Source organism: Pinus tabuliformis, chromosome X (genome assembly GCF_031772625.1).
Source record: "Pinus tabuliformis cultivar Carrire ecotype Pingquan chromosome X, CPIR1, whole genome shotgun sequence".
NCBI classification, from domain to species: domain Eukaryota; kingdom Viridiplantae; phylum Streptophyta; class Pinopsida; order Pinales; family Pinaceae; genus Pinus; species Pinus tabuliformis.
The window spans coordinates 476,600,451-476,609,283 of record NC_142308.1 but is presented as its reverse complement, the minus strand read 5'-3'; the positions used below and the strand labels follow the sequence as shown (position 1 = coordinate 476,609,283).

Here is an 8,833-nt window from a genome sequence, read left to right as displayed (position 1 = left end):
CATGACATTATCACGTCATTAAGCCAGTCCATCGCAGCAGTGCCATGAGTTGTCATATGCCACATCACCATTGTTGGCCATGTTTATTGTAAATCAAATGTATTGTAAAGTGGAAGTCTAATGGACACACATGACTATGAAGAGTCATGTAAGTTAAAAAGTCAAAAGAAGCTGAATAACCATGAGAGTAGTCAAAGAGTCACAAGGGGTAAGCATCACCCCTTGGTTATATATACCCCCTCATTGTATGAGAAAAATAATTTTCATCTTGGCTCCTCCCGCAAAGAATTAGAGAGATCAGTTAGTTATGTGAGGAGAAAGGAGTGGCTCCAATGTCCCATTACTACGGCTAGTTATGTATAATGTAAATATGTGTCTTGGAACTTTTGCTTAATTATAGAAGCCTTTTCAGGCCAACACGTTTTCATGGATGACTTATGGATGTTTGCAAGACTATTCTGTGAACGTTTGTATTTCATGTTTTCTTTCACATGTACTAAGATAGTTGAACTATTTTGGTTATTTTAGTGCTTATCTTGTTGGGAATGTGCTGTAATGGCTGTCACTATTGTCTGATCCTTGTGGACTATTCCAACAGGACATTAGACAAACATTTCCTTTCTTATTGATTATAACGACCATCACATCCATTGTGGACTAGTCCGCTGGATGATAGATGGATCTTCTCTTGTTCATTGATTTTAACGACTATCGCGTCCGCCGTGGACTATTCCACTGGATGTTGGATAGGAATTTTCAGTTCATGTGTGTCTCTTCTTGGGTGGTACTATTACCTCTCACTTAGAAGCTCACTTTTCTCCCTGCTTTTTGCAGTAAGAGAACCTAGACAAAGTTGCATTGCACACTCACCATGAACACTCACCTTACTTTTCTAAGATACCATTGCATCACTCTCTCATGCTAACAAGTAGAGCCGAGGAAAATGTGTAAGTATTTGGCAATCCGGTCTTCATATCGGATGGGACTTCATACAGAGGAGATCCCCTGAATGTTGGTGGGTCTAGCATCATCAACAGATGGCCACAACTTTTTTCTCATGGGTAGAATTGACAAATTTCCATCATGCAACTGATTATTCATAAATGATAGTAAATGTATTTTTTGCATTGAAATGGCACCCAAACCTTTTTATAGTAGATGTCCTAACTGGGTCACTTGACCTAATCTTAAAACCTTAAAAAATATGTACAATATAGCAAAACCCTAAAATAGACCCTACAAACCCTAGGTGTTATCATTTTATCTATCCCTTGGAAACATTTAAACGTAATTAATACTTAAATTATAAGGTCATCCAGCCTTAATTATAGGGTTTTAACCAAGAAACTACAAGTTTCAACTATTAAAATTGAAGTTTGATTTTTCTTAGCCCATTACCTTGTTCCCAAACATTTATGGCATGCATTTACTTGAGGAACAAAAACCTTTCATTTTACCCTTTGAAATCCATGCGATTTGGAGTATTTTTTAACAACACAAACATATATGTGAAAAGTTAAAAATATTTAATTCTATTAATTTTACCTATGAGCAAAAAAAAACTCTCCAAGCTTAATCATTCAATTTGGCCTTGAAATGAAGGTTGGGCGTGCATTTTTGTGAAACATGCCAAAATTTCCTTGCTTCACTAAAATGCTCATTCAGCCTTCATTTATTGGCTAATCTGATTGATTCAAATTGTAGATTTTTTATTTAATTATTTTACACACTTTTGCATTGTTATGTCTTTTCTTAGACTTCATTTCCAAACAAGAAATAAGAACTAGTCCCACTTGTCTCCATTCTCATTACCTAGCTATCTTCAAATCCTAACTAGGCCACTTCACCTAATCTTAAACTTCAACCGCTAAAAAATATGTATAATATTGAAAAACCTTAAAATAGACCCTCCCTAGGTGCTATCTCTTTACCTATCCGTTGGCAACATTTAAACCTAATTACTACTTAAATTATAAGGTCATCCAACCTTATAGGGTTTTAACCCAAAAATTACAAGTTTCAACTATTAAAATTCAAGTTTGATTTTTCTTAGTCCATCACCTTGTTCCCAAACATTCTTGGTGTGCATTTATTTGAGGCACAAAAACCTTGCCTTTTACCCTTTGAAATCCATGCAATCTGGAGCATTTTTGAACAACACAAACATATATATGAAAAATAAAAAATGTTTTATTGTATTAATGTTATGTATGAGGAAAAAAATACTGTCCAAGTTGAACCATTCAATTTGGCTTTGAAATGAAGGTTGGGCATGCATTTTTGTGAAACAAGCCAACATTGCCTTGCCTCACGTCTAAAATGCATGCCCATTCTTCATTTATTGGCCAATCTAATTGATTCAAATTGCAGATTATTTATTTAATGATTTTACACACTTTTGCATTGTTATATCTTTACTTAGACTTCATTACCAAACAAGAAATAAAAACTAGTCCTATTTGTATCCATTCTCCTTAACTATTTATCTTCAGACCCTAACTAGGCCACTTGACCTAACCTTAAACTTAAAAACCTAAAAAATATGTAAAATATAGAAAAACCCTAAAATAGACCCTACAAACCATAGGTTCTATCTCTTTATCTATCCCTTGGAAACATTTAAACCTAATTACTCCTAAAACAAGATCACACAACCTTACTTATAGCATTTCAACCAAGAAAATACAAGTTTAAACTACTAAAATACAAGTTCGATTTTTATTAGTCCATCACCTTGTTCCCAAACATTCTTTGTGTGCATTTATTTGAGGCATAGAAGCCCTGCCATTTACCCTTTGAAATGCATGCAATTTGGAGTATTCTTTAACAACATAAATATATATGTGAAAAATAAAAAATATTATTGTATTAATGTTAGCTATGAGTAAACAAATACTCTCCACGTTGAATCATTCAATTTGGCCTTGAAATGAAGGGTGGGCGTGCAATTTTGTGAAGCATGCCAAAATTGTCTTGCGCCACTAAATTGCATGTCCATGCTTCATTTATTCAAATTGTATATTATTTATTTAATTATTTTAAGCACTTTTTAATTGTTACAACATTCTAAGTTTTGCTTCGACTTACCTTATGTGAAAGTTGTATATAAGTGCGAACATAGTTATGTAGGATATTTGTCACACATGATGCAAGGTTATATCCTAAGGTTAGGAATTATCCATTTATGCCCCATTTCAAATTTCATTATCAAGACTGTAATTGGTTTAACATGGGAGTGCATAATTGTTTCGATTGCCATCATTGGCATATATGATCAATTGCTATTTTGACGGACTTGGATTTCAGTGTATAACATTTCCCTTATGAAAATGACTATGCTATGTTGCATAAAATGGTTTTATATTTAGGTTGGAATGTTCCTTATCTCACAATCAATTAACTACGTGTCCTTGTGTGCATCTACTTGAGGCACACAAATCTTGACTTTAATCGTACGAAATCGATCCAGTTTGACATATTCTTGCACAACAAAAAATTCTATGTGAAAAATTCATGTTAATTTTTAGTAAAAGAGTACTCTCAAAGTTGGACCATTCAATTTGGCCTTGAAATTAAGGTTTGATGTGCATTTTTATGGAACATGGAAAAATTGCTTTCCTTCACTAGAATGCATGCCCATACTAAATTTATTGTTCATTATGATTGATTCAAATTGTATATTGTTTATTTAATTAGTTTACACACTTTTGAAGTGTTATATGTTTATGCTGACCCTTAAATAATTTTGCTTTAGATTTCATACAAGATTCCATGTTTTGCTTCAACTTGCATTGTGTGAAAGTTATGTATAGGTTTTTCTTCAACTTGCTCTTGGGGGGGCAATTGTCTTTTTAATTCGGAGCAATAGTTCCAACTCTTCAAATTAATTGTCAATCCGGGTAGGTTTTGCTATTGCAAGGCTTTTACACAAAATATATGCAAGGGAAAATGATGCCTAGTGCTAATGAATTTCAAACTCAATCTTTGCAATCACACTCTCAACAACTCAACCCTCTGGCTCTTACACTCTCAAACCTTGTTCACACTCTCAAGAAATAAACAAACAATGTGGAATAATACCACTCTGTTAGACTGTCACTCTTATTCAGAAAAGAAGAGCTCTCCTAGAAACCATTCTCTTAGCAAATGTTGAAACACATTCAAATTAAGTGAACGCACCATCAAACTATGATGAGAATTAAATAAATTTCACACTAACAAACGGACCGGTCCAGGATCTATGTTATTACAAGATATATTGGTTAACATTCTGCAATAATTAAAGCATGAACAAGGCTAATAATAAAAATAACACTACACAACACACAAGCTAGTCAGCAGAAAGGTATGGCGACACCAATGATTGAGATTTCATTAATGAAAAATACAGGATTACAATGTTGGTGCTCTCCTGTTCTATCACAATTTATCTGTTTCTATATGTCTATCTCGAGCGGGCAGAGAGTACACCTCTTTATAATTTCACATTGCAATGATAACATCACGATAATCCCTCAATTCTCATGTGATCTAATTTGAGAATACACATTAACAATTTGATAAAAATTTCCAAGGTTAGCATAAAGTTGTAACATCTTTTCCAAATTACAATAATAACAATATAAAATTGGCTAATTGTTTTAGTTGCGTTGTCCAAAAACATCTCCTTTAACAGTCGAACTATATTTTGACTGGATGTTTTCCAAACTGTTGTTCATAACTAATTGAAGGAGTTCAACACGTCCAAAATAGGTCTTCATGTGTAACAACAATTCTCAATGAGTCCTTGTCCTATCCTTGGTGAGGAAAATCTAGAAGGTGCAGTCCTCCAACAACATCTCAAAATACCACAAACCCTGTAACAACACAATTGTCATTTTTACGAGAAAAATAGCCCAAAACATAGTTCTCATTCAAAATTACAAGTAGAATGGGATAAGAAGGATGACGTATAAGAAGAGACATACCGAGGTTGATAATGGTTGTTACAATGGAAGAGAATGGTCTCGAGAATAAAAAAAGCTAGGAAAATATATAATTGGAAATATTTAAACTTTTGTTGATGATTTTTTTCTTTAAATTTTAAATTATATAAAACATGTATTTTAATTTGAAAAAATTGATATATTTAAATTACAACTTAAGTTATATTTTTGGCAATATAATTTTTCATGGTTTTATTGTACTTATATTTAAAAAAATAGTTTAAAATTTCATTTGAGAAATTTATATATTGGAATTTGAAGTTATATATATATATATATATATATATATATATATTGAAATTATATTAATGTTATATTATTCTTTCTAATATAAAATTAGATTGATATTAATTATTTTTATATAAAATTATTTTGAACCAATATAAAAAATAAATGAAATTATTATAATTTTTTTTATTTTTATTTTTTATTATATGGTTACAAAGACACATATATAAAAATCAAAATGATAATTATTTATTTATATGCAAATATGCCTACCAAAGACATCAAGGTAGTATGCAGCTATATGTTCAAAAAAAAATTGTGAGCTCTCTTATTCAACAAAACTACAAATTTTTCTAGAGGGACTGCAACCTGGATAACAAAAATGAGGTTTTGTAGGTATGTCACTTACAAAAGTGACCAATCAAAAAACCAAAAGAGATAATTTACATGTCCTACTATAACTAGTTGATAATGTAATCCTTCATAATTGTTCAATGTCAATCCATTTAGCTCTAAGGAATAGGAGAGGGCCTCATTAGGCCATTGATTTTTAAATCTCCTAATCTTAATTTACACCCTTCATTAGCACATAACCCCACATTTTTAATGAGATCACAGAGAACATGGAAATATGCTATTGAAGAGAACCCTTTCACTGCTTTCCTAATTCTTTTCACAATAGTATATAATGTTTTCTCCCTGGGATATGAGCCCTTCAACATATGCTAAATAAGGAGAGGGAGAAGCTACCTAATTTTCTTTGGCTATCTAAATCCCCTAGGCGAGAGCATAAACTTCATTGTGGTTGTTTGTCATGCATCCTAAGCGCCCTTCAACATATGCTAAATAAGGAGAGGGAGAAGCTACCTAATTTCCTTTGGCTATCTAAATCCCCTAGGCGAGGGCATAAAGTTCATTGTGGTTGTTTGTCATGCATCCTAAGCTCCATGAATACTCTGTAACTTTAACTTACTAGGAACCATACAATATCTACCCCCTTCTTGTTCCATGACCTACTTTATTTTATATTTAAATATTAGTAATACAGTAATATAGTAACATATGTTTTTTAATTTTAAAACTATATTAAAAAGTGGGATTATAGGAGTATAAAACTATATTAATATAATTTTTATTTTGATTTAGAGTTTAATCATTATATATAATTTGAATAATTAATTTTATATCTATGTATTTGAGGTTAGGCTTTTCAATATATCATTTGCTATGGTAAACCATAGTTTATGTCTTTATATAAATATGAATTATAGTTTATTAAAAGAATGATATTTGATATCAAAATATGTAATCAAAAACATATTTAAATATTATGTGGAAAGTACACAGAAATTTCAAATATGAGACCAAATTGATACTAGAATTTTAGCTTTAATATGGGGGCATTTAGTGTGGCAACATAAAAAGTTTGAATTCAATGTTTACAAAGTACAAAGTATTTGGTGCAGCCAATTGAAATTGAATTTAGACGTAACAAATTTGACATTAATGGGACAAATTTGAATTGACTTTCTTTTTTTCGATGCAACAAAAGGTGGAGCGGTTAGACCAACTAAGTTCTTGATGCAGCAAAATCAAAATCAAGAGTGAGAAAAGTGGTAAAGAAATAGGCAATTTATGGGAAGAAGCAAGCACATAATAAAATTGTTTTTATTAAATTTTTAATTAAGGGAAAAAAAAGCGAGGCATAGCTCTCTATTAAATCTCCACCATCCACATAATAGTACTTAATAATTAAATTAGAATTCTGGAAACTCCATACACAACTATCAAGATAAAAATGCATGTGCATCCACTGGAGTTACAACCCGCTATTTTCCCTTTATTTCCATAGAATGGAATCCTTCCCACTATAAATCCACATCAAGTCCTTCTCATTTTCATGTGTATCTCTTTGCCTTGTTTTCTTGCTGCTTCTTTGGTTTCTCTATTTGCCATCCATTTTGTTTGCAACTTTCGTTTTCGTTTCCACTTTGAGATGGAAAATGGGGGAGTTCTGAAGGTGCCGAATGGTGGCTCTATGTCCTCTTTAGAAATAGTGGTTTGTTGGACTCTCAGGATATTTTTGCTGCGTTGGGTCAGTGGCCTCTGTATGTTGCACTGCTCATCGCTGCTGTTTTGGCGTCCTGGTTGATGCCGGGAGGCTGTGCATGGGCGGGAAGACCCAGGAGGTCTGGCCACGTTCCTATTCCCGGTCCCAAAGTCTAATGGACATGAGCATCGGTCTCGCTCACCGCAAGCTCGAATATCTGGCTCGTCTTCATGGTGCCACGAAGCTTATGGCCTTTAGCTTAGGCTCCACGCCCGCCGTTATTACATCGGATCCTGAAGTGGCCCGAGAGCTGCTCAACTCCCCTCATTTCGCCAACAGACCCCTGAAGCAATCTGCGCAGCAGTTATTGTTCGGCCGGGCTATTGGCTTCGCACCCAATGGGGATTACTGGAGGCTGCTGAGGAGAATTTCTTCTACGCATCTCTTTTCTCCGCGCAGAATCGCTGCCCACGAGCCTGGTCGCCAGGCTGATGCTCTGGGAATGCTTGTCGATATCCAAAAGGAATGAGGAGGATATGATCGCTGTTCTCTGGGTCCATACTATCCGTATTTTCACACTCTCATCTATGTATCTCTGTATTTTAGTTAATTTTTCACACTCTGATCTGATCTATCTCTCTGTATTTTAGTTTAGTTTTTCACACTCTGATCTATCTATCTCTGTATTTTAGTGTTTTGACACTCTGATCTGATCTGATATGTTCTATCTCTGTATTTTAGTTTAGTTTTTTCACACCGGAAGGAATTTATGAATGACGTGAGTTTGCTCGCCTTTGCTTCTAATTTCTTTATGTATGCATGCATGCAGGAGATGATTTTTCGCGGCACAGACACGACGGCTCTGCTGACAGAGTGGACCATGGCAGAACTGGTGCTGAATCCGGATGCCCAGAAGAAAGCTCAGGCAGAGTTGGACGCAGTAGTGGGGCGAGAGCGCAGCGTGAAGGATTCAGATATCCCTAACCTGCCCTACGTGCAGGCTGTGGTAAAGGAGGCGCTGCGAATGCATCCGCCTGGACCGCTCCTATCATGGGCACGTCTCTCCACTGAAGATGTGAACATGGGCGATGGAATGTGTGTCCCGGCGGGCACGACTGCCATGGTGAATATGTGGTCGATTACTCACGACCCCAGCATTTGGGAATCACCTCAAGAGTTCCGTCCGGAGAGGTTTGTGGTGTCGGAAGGCGGGGAAGACGTGGATGTAAGGGGTAATGATCTGAGGCTTGCGCCTTTTGGTGCTGGTCGTCCTGTGTGCCCGGGGAAGGCTCTGGGCGTTGCCACTGTTAACCTCTGGGTGGCTTCCTCATGCTGAACATCCAGTTGATTTGTCCGAGGTTCTTAAGCTGTCCTGCGAAATGGCTCATCCTCTTCGTTCTGTTCCCATCATACGGGTGCCAGCTTTCACTAGCTAATTAAATCCTCCCCCGTTACCTGCTAATTGCGGTACCTCCTGTTCTGTTTCTGTTTGTCAGTATTACTAGGCAATATATATGATGCCGTCTCCCATTATGTATTTCGATTGCAGCAGGGCAGTATTACTAGGCAC

The 8,833-nt window shown here is 35.2% G+C and overlaps 1 pseudogene across 1 annotated transcript; it reads left to right on the top strand.

The window, feature by feature from the left end:
- The first annotated feature begins 7,438 nt into the window (after positions 1-7,438).
- LOC149140752 (cytochrome P450 78A4 pseudogene) lies at positions 7,439-8,599 on the top strand (annotated as a pseudogene). Its single transcript, XR_016265076.1, has 3 exons — positions 7,439-7,637; positions 7,723-7,817; positions 8,093-8,599. The product of XR_016265076.1 is annotated as a cytochrome P450 78A4 pseudogene (transcript).
- Positions 8,600-8,833: the final 234 nt, after the last annotated feature.